General features: G+C 45.2%; 1 protein-coding gene and 1 long non-coding RNA gene across 2 annotated transcripts in view; one reads left to right on the top strand and one right to left on the bottom strand.

Annotated features, from left to right (window-relative positions):
* The window catches only part of LOC145354785 (uncharacterized), a 29,881-nt gene that overhangs the window by 2,335 nt on the left and 8,922 nt on the right, over positions 1-18,624 (top strand). The window lies entirely within an intron of this gene.
* LOC145354783 (ectonucleotide pyrophosphatase/phosphodiesterase family member 7) overlaps positions 17,908-18,624 on the bottom strand; it is a 41,244-nt gene continuing 40,527 nt past the window's right edge. Inside the window, exon 7 of the mRNA XM_080206259.1 lies at positions 17,908-18,491. The gene's annotated coding sequence lies outside the window, so the exon portion shown is untranslated. The remainder of the gene's footprint in view (positions 18,492-18,624) is intronic.

Below are 18,624 nucleotides of genomic sequence, written 5' to 3'. Positions count from 1 at the left end.
GTTTTGAGAAACAGATTTGACTACAATTTCTTCTGAGTTTTTTCACAAGGGATTTTCAGCAGGAGGCTGGATTCCTGTAACAAGTAGGCATTAACCTCTGATGTATTGTGTTTATTTGGAGGGTTTTGTTTATTGGATGTTGGGTTTGGTTGGAACACATTAGAGATAATTCCTTAAGAGTTATACATTATTGTGATTGTCGTGTTTCTTGTTTGTAATTGTTAAAAGTTCTTGTTAAGTGTCTTATTATAAATGTCAACAATATTCTTAATTAAACTTTGTTTTGATAAAAGCTCCTCCTGGGTCAATTGAAACACACCTGAAGTGAAACTTCTCATAATCATCCTAGCCAAATTCAATGTAAAATGTTACAGGTCAGGCGAGCTTCATAGAACACCTTGAAGTATCCGTTCTGACTTGTGACAATACAAAGGTGGAGGGATAGGTATTACTGAGGACGCAGGAATGCTGCAGAAAGACTTGGGCAGGTTCGGAGCGTGTGCAAAGAAATGGCAGATGGAATACAACAGGTGGGAAAGTGTGAGGTTATGCACTTTGGTAGGAAGAATAAAGGTGCAGACTATTTTCTAAATGGGGAGGGAATTTAGAAATTGGAAGCACATAGGGATTTGGGAATCCTAGTTCAGGACTCTCTTAAGATTAACTTGCAGGTTGAGTTGGTAGTTAAGGCAAATGCAATGTTCATATTCTTTCTGAGAGGACTAGAATACAAAAGCATGGACGTGATACTTAAGCTTTATAAGATTCTGGTCAGACCCCATTTAGAATTTTGTGAACAATTTTGGATCCTGTATCTAAGGAATGATGTGCTGGCTTTGGAGAGGGTCCTGTGGAGGTTCACAAAAATGACACTGAGAGTGAAAGGCGTGACATATCAGGAGCATCTCGGGACTCTGGCTCTGTGCGCTTGAAGTTTAGAAGGATGCGGGGGAGGGGGATCTCATTGAAGCTTGCAGAATCTGGAAAAGCCTGGATAGAGTGGACGTAGAAAAGATGTCTCCATTAGTAGGAGAGACCAGCATCCAAGGACACAGCCTTCGAGTAAAGGGACAACACTTTGGAACTGAGGTGAGGAGGAATTTTTTTCAGGTGGACAATGGGGATTCTGTGAAAATCATTGCCACAGAAAATTGTGGAGGCCAGATCATTGAGTGTATTTAAGTTAGAAGTTCTTGATTGGTGAGAGGATCAAAGGTTACAGAGAAAAAGGGAGAATAGAGTTGAGAAACATCAGCCACGATCAGAGCAGACTCGATGGGCCAAATGACTTAATTCTTCCTATGGCTTATGTTCTACCTCACTAATTTCCTTTCAATATCATATGGCCCACTGAATCTAGCTTCTAGTTGTTTGCCTAACACAGGTAATATTTTGAACGCTCTTTCTAGTTGTAAAACTACGAGTGTGGGCCTAATCATCGGTCCTGGCTTTCATTCCGTGCTGGGCTGTTTCTAAATGTTTTCCCAACACTTCACAGGTTCCATTCACTGCGAGATGTAGTTTAAAAGGGTAGTCTCTGATTTCATACGTATTAATTTGTGAAATGTTGCGTTCAGTGGTCCTCTGCTGACCTCATGCCTGTAGATCAATTTGAAAGGATTAAATTTGGTAGACTCAGTTGGTGCATCCCTAACCATAAATAATAAAAATGGAATCCCTGCATCCCAATCATGACAATAGCCTCTGAATAGCCCAGCACAAAACTTAACACTTTGTCCAACTACATCTCCTTTTGGGTAAGCCACACCCAGTGAAGAATCTAGTTAACTCCTACTACTCTCCTGGCTAAGGATATGGCTTCAGGAAGTCAGCTGGATATATCCATGATAGTTGACAAATATTGTTTCCCACTTTGTGTTCTTGGCAGTTGATTAGGATCCTGGTGAAAGGTTCTTCAAATGCTAGGAAAGGGAGCAAATGTGCTGACGTTACCAGTTGTAGTTTCCCTATTCCTGACAAGGTGACAGGTTCGACAAAAGGTGACTACTATTACTACTGTGGATCAGGACGTACAATGGATATAGTTCATATGGATTTTAGCAAAGTATCTGACAAGGTCCTGCATGGGAGAATGATTGAGAAGGTTGAAGCGCATAGAACTTGGTTAGAGGGATCCAAAACTGGCTTAGTAATAGGACACAAAGGGTGGTGAGAGAAGGCTGTTTGAATGTCTGGAGGCCAGTGTCAAGTGACATACCACAGCGTTCAGTGCTGAGTCCCCTATTGTTTGTTATGTATATAATGAAAATGTGGGGGAAATGATAAGTTAGCAGATGATACCAAGATTGGTAGGGTCATTAATAGTGAAGTGTTGTAGGTTACAGTCTTAGAAAATACAGACATATTTATACTGCAGGATAAGGGAATGAAAGATGAGTCATAGCCACAGAAACCAGGGGAAAAGGCTGTGAATGGCAGCCCGTAGAGAGAATAAAGAGTGTGAATGGCCAAACAGCAGAGAAGCTGAAATCAGAAGGGAACATGTGTTTGGGGGGGAGGAGAGATGGTGGGGGAGATCTAAAATTTAGAGGAGGAGAGGGGGAGAAAAGGTAAGGAAAGAGGGGATATAGTAGGGGAAAGAGTTGGGGAGGAAGAAAAATGAAGAGAGACAATAAACAAATAAAAAGTAGAGAACAATAAAAAAAATTAAATTAAAATGAAAACAATGGGGCTGAGGTGGGGTACAGCTAATCATCTATAGTGTTTGAATTCAGCATTGAGAGTGGAAAGCTGTAAAGTGCCGAGCCGGAAGACGAGATGCTGTTCCTCCAGTTTGCGTTGAGCTTCAGTGGGACATTGCAGCAGGCCAAGGACAGATATGTGGGCGTGGGAGCAGGATCGTGTGTTAAATAGCAAGCAACCGGAAGGTCAGAGTCCCAATTGCACACAGACCGAAGGTGTTCAGCAAAGCGATTACTCGGTCTGTGCTTGGTTTCTCCGATATAGAGGAGACCACGTTGGGAGCAGTGAATGCAATGCAGCAAATTAAAAGAGGTGCAAGTGAACCTGGAATGAGCGTTTTGGACCTTGGATGGACTCCCATTAGCAGCTTTTCCCCTGGTTTCTGGGGCTCTCACTCATCTTTCATTCCCTCACCCAAAAGTATAAATATCTCCCACTTTCTATGACTTTTAGCTTTGAAAAAAGGGTCATCTGGACTCAAACCGTCAGCTCTTTCCTCTCCTTACAGATGCTGCCAGACCTGCTGAGATTTTCCACCATCTTTTGAGCAGGTGAATAGGATTGTCATGGAGGCATACGGGACACTTTCTTTTATCAGTCAGGGCAGAAGGTACAAGAGCAAGGAGGTATGTTGAGGCTGTGCAGAACGTTGGTTAGGCCGCAGCTGGAGTAGTGTACAGTTCTGGTCAACTCGTTGTAAGAAGGATGTGATTACTCTGGAGGGGATACAGAGAAGGTTCACCAGGATGTTGCCTGGGAGCATTTGAGCTATAAGGAGAAACTAGTTGGGTTTGGATTGTTTTCTTTAGAGCAGCGAAGGCTGAGGGAGATATGATTGAGGTGTATAAGATTGTGAGGGACGGAGAGAGTAGACAGGATAAAATTGTTTCTCTTGGTGGAGAATTCTAGAACCAGGGGACACAGATTCAAGATAAGTGGCAGAAGGTGGAGAGGGGACATGAGAAAGAACCTTTTTATGCAGAGGGTGATGGGTGTTTGGAGTTTGCTGCCTGGGTTGGTGGTGGAGGCAGAGACCCTAAACTCTTTTAAAAAAGTACCTGGATCCGTACCTTGAGTGCACTAAGCTACAGGGCTGTGGGCCATGTGCAAACGGTGAAATTAAAGGATACCTCGTGTCCTCTGGCTGTCATGGGCAAGATGGGCCAGATGGCCTCCTGAGCTGTAACTTTGGTTCAGGGGCTAAGAACGCAGAGATAATTGAAAGCATAGCAATATATTTAAATACCCAAGAGGGTTTAGCCAGACCCAATATTTCCAAAAGTGACTAAACTACCCGGACTTTGAGCATGCGCTGCCATTCCCGCACTTGGTGAGTCTCTGGAATAATTCCTCCGAGACCAGTGTCCCTTCACCAAATTTAGATTCATTCACATAGTAATTAACAGTCAGACAAGTACTTCCCTGTGCAGGTTATAAACCTGGAGTCCCAGTAACCCTGACACTCCACATTATGTACACACAGGGCTCCCTGATTGAACAAACCATCTGCCTTACTCGAGGAAATCATAATCTTTAAACGCATGTGCCACTTGCCGGTCACTCTTCCCCTCCAAGTTGTGCACACGTTTCCATTCCTTGTGTCTGCTCTTTCTCTTTGTGTACCAATCTGACTGATTCTCTTGCACTCCAGTGTCTAAATTTATTTATCCCTGTTCCTGAGATACAGACAGAGGTACAATTGGAAGATAATGGTTGGAATACGATTAAGATTCTCATTCCAACCATTACAGAGATTAACTATCTTATGGACTCCATAAGACCATAAGACATAGGAGCAGAGTTAAGTCATTGGGCCCATCGAGTCTGCTCTGCCATTCAATCATGGCTGATATTTTTTTCATTCCCATTTTCCTGTCTTTTCCCCATAATCTCTGACCCTCTAATTAATCAAGAACCCATCTATTTTGGTCTTAAAGACACTCAATGACTCGGCCTCCACAGCCTTCTGCGGCAAAGAGTTCCACAGATTCACTCTCTGGCTGAAGAAATTCCTCCACGTCGCTGTTTTAAACGATCATCCCTTTAGTCAGAGGTTGTGTCCTCTGGTTCCAGTTTTTCCCGCTAGTGGAAATATCCTCTCCACATCCACTCTGTCCAGGCGTCGCAGTATCCTGTAAGTTTCAGAAAGATCCCCTTCGTCCTTCTAAACTCCAATGAGTACAAACCCAGAGTCCTCAACCGTTCCTCATACGACAAGCTCTTCGTTCCAGGGATCATTCTTGTGAACCTCCTCTGGACCCTTTCCAAGGCCAGCACATCCTTCCTCAGACACGGGGCCCAAAAGTGCTCACAATACTCCAAATGGAGTCTGACCAGAGACTTATCCAACCTCAGAAGTACATCCCTGCTCTTGCATTCTAGCCCTCTCGACATGAATGCTAACATTTGCCTTCCTAACTGCCGACTGAACCTGCACGTTAACCTTAAGAGAATCTTGAACGAGTACTCTCAAGTCAATTTGTGTTTCTGATTTTCTAAGCGTTTCCCCATTTTAAAAAATAGTGTATGCTTCCTTTCCTCCTCCTAAAGTGCGTAACCTCACACTTTTCCACGTTGTATTCCACCTGCCGCTTCTTTGCCAACTCTCCTAACCTGTCCAATTACTTCTGCAGCCCCCTGCTTCCTCAATACTAACTGTCCCTCTCCATATATTTGTACATCTGAAAACTTAGCAACGGTGCCTTCAGTTCCTTCTTCCAAATCGTTAATGTATATTGTGAAAAGTTGTGGTCACAGCACCGATCCCTGAGGCACACCCGTAGTCACCGGCTGCCATTTGCAAAAGACCCTGTATCCTCACTCGCTGCCTTCTGCCAGTCAGCCAATCCGCTATCCGTGCCAGGATCTTACCCTTAATATTGTGGGCTCTTAATATATTTAACAGCCTCCTGTGCAGCACCTTCTCAAAGGCCTTCTGGAAATCTGAATAAATCAGGTCCACTGGTTCTCCTTTATCTAACTTCCTTGTTACCTCCTCAAAGAACTCCAACAGATTTGTCAGACGTGACCTCCCCTTGATGAAGCCCTGCTGCCTCAGTCCTATTTTATCATGCACTTCCGAGTACTCCGCAATCTCATTCATAGAGTGTATTCATAGAACCCTACAGTGCAGAAAGAGGCCCTTCGGCCCATTGAGTCTGCACCGAACAGAATCCCACCCGAGCCCTACCCCCATATCATACCCACTAATCCCTCTAACCTACGCATCCCTGGACACTAAGGGGCAATTTCTTAGCATGGCCAATCAACCTAACCCGCACATCTTTGGACTCATCTTTAACGATGGATCTAAAATCTTGCCAATGACCAAAGTCAGGCTAACTGGCCTATAATTTCCCGTCTGCTGCTTCTCTCCCTTCTTAAACAGCAGTGTTACTTTAACTACTTTCCAGTCCTCTGGGACCTCCCTGCCTCCAGTGATTCCTGAAAGATCACCACCAATGCCTCCACAATTCCCTCAGCTATCTCTTTGAGAAGCCTGGGGCGTACTCCATCCACCTTCAGACCTTTCAGTTTCCCTGGAAGCTTCTCCTAGTGATGGCCATTATACTCATATGTGCTCCCTGACTCCTGGAGCTCTGGCTTCCCACTGGCATCTTCCACCATGAAGATTGATGCAATGTAACCGTTCAGTTCCTCTGCCATTTCTTTGTTTCCTATTATTACTTCTCCAGCCTCATTTTCCAATAGTACAATGTCTATTTTTGCCTCTCTCTTATCTTTTTATACATTGAAAAAAAACTCTTCCTATCTTCTTTTATATTACTAGCTAGCTTACACTCCTATTTCATCTTCTCTCCCCCCTTCATTGCTTTTTTCAGTTGTCCTCTGCTCGCTTTTAAATCCTTCCCAATCTTCCCGCTGATTCTCGCCACTTTGTATGCTTTTCCTTTTGTTTTTATACTGTCCTTGATGTCCCTCATCAGACGTGGATGCATCATCCTCCCCTTAATACATTTCCTCCTCCTTGGGATGAATTTCTGTTGCGCCTCCTGAATAGCCGTGAAAATCTTCTGCCATTGCTGTTCCACTGTCTTCCCTGCTCGGCTCCCTTTCCAATCAACTCTGGCCAGCTCCTCCCCCATGTCTTTGTAGTTATTTAATTGTAATACCGTTACATCTGATTCCAGCTTCTCCCTCTCAAACTGCAGGGTAAATTCTATCATATTGTGGGCACTGCTCCCGAAGGATTCCTTCACCTTAAGTTCCTAATCAAGTCTGCCTCATTACATAGCACCAAATCCAGAATTGCCTGTTCTCTAGTAGGCTCTGTCACAAGTTGCTCCAAAAAACTATCTTTTAGACATTCCACATATTCCTTTCCTTGGGATCCACGACCTACCTGATTTTCCCATCCACCTGCATATTGAAGCCCCCCATGATTATTGTGATGTTGCTTTTTTCATATGCCTTTTCTATCTCCTGGTTTATTTTCTGCCCCACATCCCGACTACTGCTAGGGGACCTGTACATAACTTCCTTCAGGGTCTTTTTACCTTTGCGATTCCACAACTCTAACCACAGAGATTCGAGGCCTTCTGATTGCTTCTTGCTATCGATTTAACTTCATTCCTTACTGACAATGCAACCCTGCCCCCTTTGCCCCCTGCCTGTCTTTTCAATAGACTCTGTCTATATATGCCATGTTTACGAACCCAACTCTCCACTCGCCTAATGAAGGGGCAGTGCTCTGAAAGCTTGTGATTCCCAATAAACCTGTTGGACTTTGACCTGGTATTGTGAGACTTCTTACTGTGCCCACCCCAATCCAACGCCGGCACCTCCCCATCATATTTTCTCAAAAGCGTAGAAAAATGTCTCTGCATCCCGTTCATCGAATTTGGGTAGATCTTGTAAATATCGAAACATCTCCCGAATAGTTTCTCACCTAGAACCACCTTCCCTCACCATTAACTCTGATCGTTCTGTTTCTGCTGCCTGTGTGTAACACTGGAAGTCTCTCTCTCTCTCCCTCCCCCCATTTCTTCCCTAACAGCTCACTCCATTCCCCCTTTCAACTCCGTCTTTCTTCCCTGCCATTCCTATTGATAAGCTCTTTCTCCCCTTCTATTTCTATGCCTTTTCGTAATTGAAGCCTAGCTAATTAAATTTCCTCACTTCTGGAAATATTGGGTATAGCTAACCCCTCGTGTATATTTAAATGTGTTGCTTTGCTTTCAGTTATCTCAGCTTTTTTATCCTCTGCAACTCAGACTACTTCCAATTTATCTGCCAGTTCTATCAATTTGGTTTTAGGCACGTCTTTCAAACTTGCTCCAGGTATATTGTCTACTTGCAGATAAGATATGAGCCAGATCAAGAGCCATTTTTTAGCCGCCTTAATTTAGATAACCCATTCTCACTTGGTTCCACGTGATCCTCACTCTTATTGCGTGCAAAAATAGAAACTCCCTTCCACTCAAGGAATTATTTTTTTTTTAATATCACGCTCAAAAGCACCCAGTTTTCAGTCAGTAACCACACAGGTGTTATCTACAAAGGCATCACAACCTGAAACATCGTTTGTCGCGGTATATACTTTTGTTCTTGGAATGGTGGAAGGAGTCAAATGAAACCCCAGGGAGAATAACCAGCCTAGTCCTTGTGTAACAGTTAATAAAGACTATTTATTAAAGACAAGACAAATAGACACAAATTGGCCTATCACATTCTATGACAATTAAATATCTGAATAACTGCTTATGAAGAAATTATCCCTTGTTCTAAAATATACATCTGCAATCCCTGAACCCCTTGAGATTTCTGATCTCAAACAGCGTTCAAATTAAATAAATCCAAAAGTCAACCCACTTACCACACAATATAAGGCAGATGATCAAATCTGGGAAACTTCTTTTCCTGGTCCAGCAAAGATACTGAAACTGCCTTCATGAAGGTTTCTGCACTACCTTAGCTCGAAGACTTTTGAGATATAAACTCTCTCTCGTGCTCTGAGATGTTAAAAGGGCCTCTCGACTGTAAGATGTTGAACTAGCCTGTTGGCTCTTAGATGTTACAATGCCCACCTGATTTTGCAGATGTTGGCAATTATACCCCCTGTTATGTATTTAAAAGAGTCGCAAGTTGATTTAAGAGCCGGTCACATGATTTGATAGTGATGCCATTAAGGTGTTGCAGATTGCTGTTTTATTTTCAGTTTTATATTCTGCAGTACAGAGAACATTTTGTCAATAAACCTGTTGTTTACTCCCATCTATTGATTCTGTCTACACTTCCCGCTGCCTCGGAAAACCAGCAAGAATGATTAAGGACCCCACGCACCCCGGACATTCCTTCTTCCACCTTTCTTCCTTTGGGAAAAAGATACAAAAGTCTGAGGTCACGTACCAACTGACTCAAGAACAGCATCTTCCCTGCTGCCGTCAGACTTTTGAACGGACTTAACTTGCATTAAGTTGACCTTTCACGACACCCCAGCTATGACTGTACCACTACAAAGGTGTGTTGGTTCAGTTGATTGGCCATGCTAAAATTGCCCCTTAGTGTCCTGAGATGCATAGGTTAAATATGTAAGGATATGGGGGTAGGGCCTGGGTGGGATTGTGGTCGGTGCAGACTCAATGGGCCAAATGGCCTCTTTCTGCACTGTAGGGTTTCTATGATTCGAGTCAAGGTAGTGCCAAAACAATTGGTAGCTGTGAGTGTAACATCTTCCACAGGAACTGGATGCATTAGTGACCCCTTTAATCACATTTTAATTTGACGTTTTAAGTTTCCTTTCCACTTTTTCTTTTGTTTTGGGTGGTTCCCCTCCTTTTGAATCCACGTGCACAAACTTTGTGGGGACGTAGCTTTAAATGGAGGGGTGATAATTATAGGACAGATGTCAGAGGTAGGTTCTTTACTCAGAGGGTAGTAAGGGTGTGGAATGCCCTGCCTGCAACTGTTGTGGACTCGCCAACTTTAAGGGCATTCAAACGGTCAGTGGATAGGCATATGGATAACATTGGAATAGTTTAGGTTAGAGGGTCATTAGATCGGTTCCACTGGCCGGCGCAACATCGAGGGCCGAAGGGCCTGTACCGCGCTGTAACGTTCTATTTTGGGAGCTGCCCATCTTAATTTGTCCCCTAGTTAATTTGATTTAGTTGGCTCAAAAAGATTAGTAGCTGCGTTGGTGGCTTTGTAATGAGTATTGGTGTTCAATCAATCACTGGAAACAGAGAAGGCGAGGTTGCCTCGATAACCCTGCTGCTTGGCCTTCCGATACAAATGTTTCATTTTTGGCACTCGTTATGTACTTTTTTCTAACTTTTCTAAGCACGGGAAAAAAGAACACCTTTTAACAGACACCCGGTGCGGAGGGCGGAAAAGAAGGAGGAGGAGGACTACCTCGTGAAGCTGCTATTCGGCCTGGCCACACTTGCCACAAACGGGTCCAGGCAGCGGGCAACCGAGGGATTGTCTGAGCTGACTATCTGCTCCTCTATCGTGGCTACGTTCACAGCCGAACGTCCATGGAGAGGAGCATGTGGTGTCCATGGAGACCATTGAGGCCTTTGGTTACTGCAGGGATTGGAGTGTATTTTTAATTATTTTGACAAAAAGAATGCAGCGATTAGGGTGCACACCACAGTAGTGTTCTTAATTTTATACTCTGTAATAAACTATGTTCCTTTCCAGCTGGGCTTCCTGAGTTATTACAATGCCCATACTGCACTTTTATTAATGACTATCATATATGTGAACTGATTACACGAGTCAGCTTGTTGGATTGAACTTTGGATATCTTGATCTTCGATGTCCTAAGTACAAGTTATTTCCATTGGTCTCCTTCCAATATTTTATTTGATAGTGACCACGCATTAGTCTTCACTGCAGTTTTTGGCACAAACTAGAAATCAACAAACTAATGACTGGAGCCTCTACCAGCATTCAGTTACTTTTTTCTGTAGTTCCCTCATTATCTCAAAAAGCTTTCTTTCTGTTTAGTATATATCAGTATTTCTTATAGTTTCGAAATCATCCATATCAACGCCACAGATTGTAATCCAATCTTTCCTACTATTCACTTTTGCTAAAATCTATATTGCAACAACTACTATTATTTATATAGTGCCTTTAAAGTAATGTCATGTTCCAGTTTGTTTCACGAGTATGTTATAAAACAAGTATAATACCAAGCCAATGAGATATTGGAACAAAGAACACAGCACGGGAAACAGGCCCTTCGGCCCAATGAGCCTGTGCTGCCGTTTTAACATTGAGTGCCCTCTTCTACCTATGACCTTTGTCTAGGCCTATTGGGGAAGATTAAGGGAGGTCTAATTTAGGGACAATTTGTTAACACCAGTCAGCCTAAGAGCACGTTTTTGGGGTGTGGGATAAAACCAGAGCACCCAGAGAAAACCCACGCAAGCACAGGGAGAATGTGCAAACTCCCGCAGACACCGGCCCAAATCCATGTATCTGCACAGCAAACAGTGATAGTCACTGAGCTGTCGTGTCGCCCGTCAGCTGGTCCAGTTTAAGCACTCACTAACGACGTGAAGCACTAGGCAACTCTCGAAGCGACATCCAAGAGCAGCCCTCGCACGACCCACCGCGTGTCAGCTCGGATGGGATTTTCCAGGCTCGCTCACCCCGAAATCGGAAATTCCCATCCAAGGACAATAGACCTTTCCGTGGTCTGTCCCTCGCCTGCTCCTATTCCCGTGCTGGGTGGGACAGTAAAATTTTCCCCATTGAGTCAGATTAACAAAAGCTTGGTAAAAGAGGTAGGCTGAAAGGAGGCAGAGAAGCAAAAGAAGGTGCAGGATAAGGAAATTGATTTTTAACTGTTAGTTTCCCTTGTATTTCAATCGATTAACCTAATAGTATGTTATCCTGCTAATTAATCGAGGGCTTCAGTATTTAGTATTATTAATAAGGCGGAGGTGGATCCCTCCTCTGAGAACTAACACCTAACAACGCAAAATGGTGTATCTCACTTTATAATCTGTTAAAATGAGCATGAAGTGGTACGATCTCTTTAGAGCAACTTTTAGTGGTTAAATCAAATTAACTCCGATACTCTAATCTGTGGTGTTGATATGGATGACTTTGAAACGATAAGAAATACTGCTATGTACTTAACAGAAAGGAAAGTATTTGAATAGAGATCCCAGCTGCGGTCATTCGTTTGTTGATTTCTAACTTGTGCCAAAAACTGGAGGGGGGACTAATGCATGGTCACTATCAAGTAAAATATTGGAAGGAGATTAATGGAAAAAGCTTGTACTTTGGATATCCTGATCTTCAATGTCCTAAGTTCAATCCAACAAGCTGACTCGTGTAATCAGTTCAGATATGTGATAGTCATTAAGAAAAGTGCAGTACGGGCATTGTAATGTCTCAGGAAGCCCAGCTGGAAAGGAACATAGTTTATTCCAGAGTACAAAATTAAAAACACTACTGTGGTATGCACCCTAATCGCTGCACTCCTTTGTTTTGTCAAAATAATTAAAAATACACTCCAATGCCTGAAATAACCAAAGGCCTCAAAGGTCTCCACGGACACCACACGCTCCCTCTCCACGGACACTCGGCTGTGAACGCAGCCACGATAGAGGAGCAGATAGTCAGATCAGACGACCCCTCGATTGCCCGCTCCCTGGACCTGTTTGTGATAAGTGTGGCCAGGCCAAAGAGCAGCTTCACAAGGTCGTCCTCCTCCCTCTGCACTGGGTGTCTGTGAAAAGGTGGTGGTTTTTGCCCCTGTGCTTAGAAAGTTAGAAAAAAGCAAGTACTGAGGGAATTACAGAAAAAAGTAACTGAATGCTGCTAGGTACCGAGCAATGTGTCATTGTACATCACAAAATAATGGAGATTCCAGCTCCAGTCATTAGATTGTTGATTTCTAGTTTATGCCAGAAACTGGAGGGAAGACTAATGCGTGGTCACTATCAAGTAAAATATTGGAAGGAGATTAATGGAAATAACTTGTACTTAGAACATTGGCAATCAGGACATCCAAAGTTCAATCCAACAAGCTGACTCGTGTGATCGGTTCAGATATATGATAGTCATTAATAAAAGTGCGGTACGGGCATTGTAACGTCTCAGGAAGCCCAGCTAGAAAGGAACATAGTTTATTACAGAGTACAAAGTTAAAAACACTACTGTGGTGTGCACCCTAATCGCTGCACTCTTTTTATTTGGCAAAATAATTAAATAAATCAGGGATAAAGCATGAAGGGCAGCCCCTTAAAGTAGAACCACCTAAAACAAAAATAAAACAGAAATGAAACTGAATGCTTTTTGATGTTTTAAAAGGGTCAAAAATACACTCCAATGCCTGCAGTAACCAAACGGCCTCCACGGACACCACGTGCTCCCTCTCCACTGACACTCGGCTGTGAATGCAGCCACGATAGAGGAGCAGATAGTCAGCTCAGACAACCCCTCGGTTGCCCGCTGCCTGGACCTGTTTGTGGTGAGTGTGGTCAAGCCAAAGAGCAGCTTCACGAGGTTGTCCTCCTCCTCCTCCTTCTCCTCCCTCTGCACTGGGTGCCTGTAGATTAGGAATGTGAGGCTGATGTGCAAACAAAACATAAATAAAAGATTTTTTCAAATAATTGAAAAGAGAGTGTGTCCCTGCATGCCTTGAAGATCTCCACTGTCAGCCGTTCCAGCCACGGGGCCTTCCCCTAGAGAGGTTGTTGGGGGTGATGGTCAGATCAGGAACAGCAGATCTGTTGTTGACCAGCAGCGGCACATTAGCACAGTGGTTAGCGTTGTTGCTTCACAGCTATGGTGCTAAGATAAGTGGCCGTTGTTCAGAGAAAGTTGTTTGCTGTAGCCCGACGGGTGGAGTTAGACATTCACAAAGTGAATCAGCGCACCCCCCCTCGCCAACTGTCAAGTGCAGCAGTTGGCCTGGCACAGTCTCCTTGAGTCCCAAGATCTCCAGCTGACCTGCACAGTGTCTCTCTGCCACCATTGATGATGAAGCTGGCAATGGACACTTTCATGTTAAAAGCGTTGTGCTACCGTCATCAACAACTGCATTTTAGTGCTCAGAGGGAGTGCAAGGCGCACCACTCCACTCCCCCAGGAGCCCGAGTGAGGAAACCTCGTAACTGGCACTGCTCTCGAGCATCCAGGGGCCCACAGGAACCCCGAGGGAGGGGGCAGGGCTCAAGTCCATGCTGTGGACCTGCCAGCCAGGAGATTGCACCTTTGGCAACACCTTCTGAATTCCCCCTTCCTGACACTGGGGCATCTCAGAGGCAACTGGATGAAGAGGTTGTCACGGCTATATCCTTGATACTTGGAAGCCCGCCAGCACCCTCAAGGTCCAGGCCCTCCGGAGGACGCCCGCCAAGGGCATCACAGGCCATGGGGAGTGGTAGGCAGCTAGCCTCCGCCACCTCCAGTGTACATTCTGCGGAGATACCAAGACACAGTGATAGGCCATGTAAGGTTAAGAAATTGTTTCAGCTCTAAAATGCCACAATGAAGGACAGCACTAGTTAGATATGTAAGCTCTTTAACGTTTCCTGGTCACATGTGTTTATGTTGGCACTTATCAATTAGACACTTTTATTGCCAGCAGTAAGTGTTTTTTCACCACCCACCTGTGATTACTTTGTCTCAGATTTGCCTATAATGGAAATGCTCTTACCCTGACAATCGGCGGAAAGACTCTTGTCAATGTCAATGGGGGAGGCCCCTCAACACTGTGTCACTGAAAAATAAAGATATGGCATCCCCAGAACCCAGGAGAGATTCCCTCCCCTCCCCCACTCCACCTTCCCACAGGGCCCTGCATGGGGGCTTACTGATCCCTTACCCACTACACCGATGTGGGCCCAGGTGCCAGCGTGCATGCGGAGCTCAGGTAGAAGTCAGGCTAGTTTGCATCGTGGCGTCATCACAACGATGCTTAGCGAGTCATCATCATTCCTGCCAAGGAAACTCGCTAACTCCTCTTCCTCCTTCTCCTCTTGCTGGTGGCCTCCTCCCCAGTGACACCTGGTCGGCCTTCACATCCCCTTCCACCAGAAGGTGTCCTTGTTGCTGTGCTAGGTTGTGAAGGGCGCAATGTGGGAAGAAATCAGGGAACTATATTGTAGGGCCCTGCCAGAGTGGCCCAGGCGTGTAACCCCATTATGAGGAGTTCTATGCACTCTCCACTATGGGACAGGTGGCCACATGGGCCTCAGTATACTAAGTCTTCACATCTGTCTCAGCCCTCTCCACAGGCATCCCCAGCCAAGTCCAAAATGGATACCCCATATTCCCCACGAGCCATCCCTGCACTCTGGGCTCCTCCTCAAAGACCTCCAGGATATATGAGCTCCTCCAGATGAAGCTGATCGGGGGTCTGGCACAGGTGTGCATGATATTATGCTCACACACCAATTGCACATTTAGGGAATGGAAGCCCTTTCTAATCATGGATCGTCTTGGATTCTGAACCGGGGCCTTGACAGCAACGTGGGTGTAGTCATAGCCCCCTGCAATGGCTGCAAATCCTGCAGCCCGGGCTTCCTGCTAGTCCTGGTCCACGTCAGATTTGAGATACTGGCCAGCCTGGGCACAGAGTGCATCCGTGACCCCCTTCACACAGTTGTGGATGGCTGACTGCGAAATGCCACCTACACCTCCACTGGGGGTCTAGAAGGTGGCATAAAATTTTAAAGTGGCCATCAATTTTACAGCCACTGACCCAGTGAGTGCCCCGTTACCACCCAAGGTGTAAGGTCCTGCAGCAGGTGTTGCACTGTCTCCTTTCGAAGCCATTGACAGCATGTGATATCTGACAATTATTCGAAGGCCATTTGGACGCGGAACTGCTGAGGTCTCCACTCCCCCCTCCTCCTGCGCACCCCCTCTTGCCCCCCAGGTGAATGGTGGCCATGTGCTGCCTCTGGCCATCTCCCTCTAGTCCTGCAAGTGGTAAGGCCTGGGCCTCCTCTGCCTGGAAATCATCCTCCTGCTCCTCCTCCTCCTCAGTTCCAGCAGCAACCAAAAGAACAGCAAGGTCAACCATCTTGTCAATCGGGGGTGAGGGGGCAGGAGAAGGATTTGATGAGGGATTTTGGAGACAGATGGAGAGGTTATGGAACTCTGCTTACCCCTAGCCCAGCAACAGACACTGCCTATACTGCCCGCCACTTCCCCACAGCCTCCCCAGCAACACACGCTGGGACCCGAAGATGAGTGGAAAAGCGAATTGCGTGGAGGAGGCAGAAAGTCTGCAGAGAGATCTGGATCGGCTGAGCGAGCGGGCGAGAACCTGGCAGATGGGGTATAACGTTAGCTAATGTGAGGTTATCCACTTTGGTCGAAATAATAGTCGGAGGGATTATTATTTAAAGGGCGAAAAGCTGCGGCATGCTACTGTGCAGAGGGACCTGAGGGTCCTTGTGCACGAGTCGCAAAAACCCAGTCTGCAGGTGCAGCAGGCGATCAGGAAGGCGAATGGGATGTTGGCCTTTATAGCGAGGGGGATAGAATATAAAAGCAGGGAGGTCTTGCCGCAACTGTACAGGGCACTGGTGAGGCCGCAGCTGGAGTACTGTGTGCAGTTTTGGTCTCCTTATTTGCGAAAAGATATATGGGCCTTGAAGGGAGGACAGAGAAGGTTCACCAGGCTGATACCAGAGATGAGGGGGTTAGCTTATGAGGAGAGATTAAACAGACTGGGCCTGTACTCGTTAGAGTTTAGAAGGCTGAGGGGGGATCTTATAGAGACTCACAAGATAACGAAGGGGCTAGATAGGGTAGGGGGAGAGAGATTCTTTCCGCTTAGAAGGGAAAATAGAAATAGAGGGCACAGCCTCAAAATAGGCGGGGGGGGCTGCGGTTTAGAATGGAGTTGAGGAGGAACTTCTTCACTCAAAGGGTGGTGAGTCTCTGGAATTCTCTGCCCGTTGAAGCAGTGGAGGCTACCTCACTGAATATATTTAAGACACGGGTAGATAGGTTTTTGGTGGACAAGGGAATTAAGAGTTATGGGGAGAAAGCGGGAAAGTGGAACTGATCCACTTCAGATCAGCCATGATCTTATTGAATGGCGGGGCAGGCTCGAAGGGCTGGATGGCCTACTCCTGCTCCTATTTCTTATGTTCTTATGATCCATGCAGTATTGGCCACAGACAGTGCTGCTTAACAAGTCCTGAGACTGCATCACTATCACCCGGGTCCATGCTGAAAATCAAACATCGGACGTTGTGATCAGCAACAGCCACTGCCATCCTCCCCACCACCGACATCCTTCCCACACACTCGCAGATCCCTCCCGACCCAAAATGCAACATGGCTGCCACAAAACAACCTCCTGTGAGCAGAACAGAACCATCTGATGGTAGGCACTTCCCTCCTCACTAACTCCCGCTGATGGAATGTCAGAAGCTGACTTTTGAAGAGGAGGTGTTTTCTAGACTGATCCAGCTGAGGTAAAGGAAGGTGGGCTCATAAATTGGGGCATGCATTGAGATGAATGCAAAAATATTTAAATTGACTTTGTACCCGTTTTGGGCAGGCTCCTGATTGCTCTGATTTTTTTTGTTTCTCCTCGTGGTGTAGGAACTTTGTGAAAACAGGCACATATCGCCCCAATCACCCCACGTTACCACTTCCTCACGCCCGAAAATGGGCGCAACGTGTTGGTGAAGTTCCGCCCAAGATCCGTCCTTGAACTGTTGCGATCCTTGGGTGGAATTCTCTAATCTCACTCGCTGTATCCCTGCTGCCAGTGAGAATGGAGAATTTGGTGCTCGGCCAAAACTCCATTCGCTGCAGCAGCACCAGAGAATTCCAGCCTAGGACGAGATCTGATTTACGGTGCACGTGCTTTAGGAATCCCTAATACTGTTTGGAAGAGATTTCCAGGATTTTGACCCAGCAACAGTGAAGGAGTGGCAATATAGTTCCACATTAGGATTGTGTGTGGCTTGGAGGGAAACTTGCAGGATGTGTTGCCCTTGCCCTTCTAGGTGGTAGGGGTCATGGATTTGGAATGTGCCGTTGAAGGAGCTTTCTTGAGTATGGTGCACACTGCTGCCACTGTGAATATTTAAGGGGTGACTGGGTTTTTAGTAAATTGCTCTTGACAGAGGGGGAGAGGCTAGAGAGCCCAGAGACTTCAGTCCAGGGCCCACTAATGATATTTAAAATACAAGTAAATTAGTTTCACACCCAAAAGTTGCATTTCACTTCTTTTATTTATGGATTTCTATGGTTTCAAGTCAGAAATATTTGTGCCTTATGTCCTAATGAATGAGATCAAAAGAATCAATTCTGCATCCTGTGACTAGCAACGCAAATTCTACAGCCGTTCATGCCCTCACGCGAGGACAGAGAATTTGGTGCTCATCAAATCTCTGTTCACTGCAGCAGGATCAGAGAACCTATCTCAATATCTGTGGTGAACGAGAATTAGTGCAATATGTAAACATCACTGATTGTTGTTCCAGCTCTAGGATAATAGCAGAATGAGATTTGTATTTTTAGCACGCAGTTCGATCACTTCTATCTTCATAAAGAAACATTTAATCAAACTGTCTCCTATTTTTTAAAAGCAGAAATTTTAACAGCTTTCAAGGTGGGGGGGCAGATCTCCCTCAATGTGAACAAGAGAGTAATATTCCCCCCAATAACATGATGACATTTGAAGATTGCTTTAACAGGTAGATTTCAAACATTCTTTAAGCATTTTTACGGTCGATTACGCGCTAGGGTCATCTTTTCGGACGCATTTCAAAACTGTTGCTGAAGTTTCCTTTCCATTGTGTCTTGCAGAATGTCCTTGTTTAGATCTGGTAATTAAGAAACAAGTTAGACATTACGTAACTAAAAGTTCCTCAAGCAAGAACATGTTTAGATCACATTAGTTTAGATATAGTAAAGAAACAGCTTTGTAATGCACTCGCAGGACATTTTGCGCAGGCA

This window comes from Carcharhinus amblyrhynchos, chromosome 18 (genome assembly GCF_965287045.1).
Source record: "Carcharhinus amblyrhynchos chromosome 18, sCarAmb.v2.hapA, whole genome shotgun sequence".
Lineage (NCBI taxonomy): Eukaryota > Metazoa > Chordata > Chondrichthyes > Carcharhiniformes > Carcharhinidae > Carcharhinus > Carcharhinus amblyrhynchos.
This window is presented reverse-complemented; position numbering and strand designations above follow the sequence as displayed.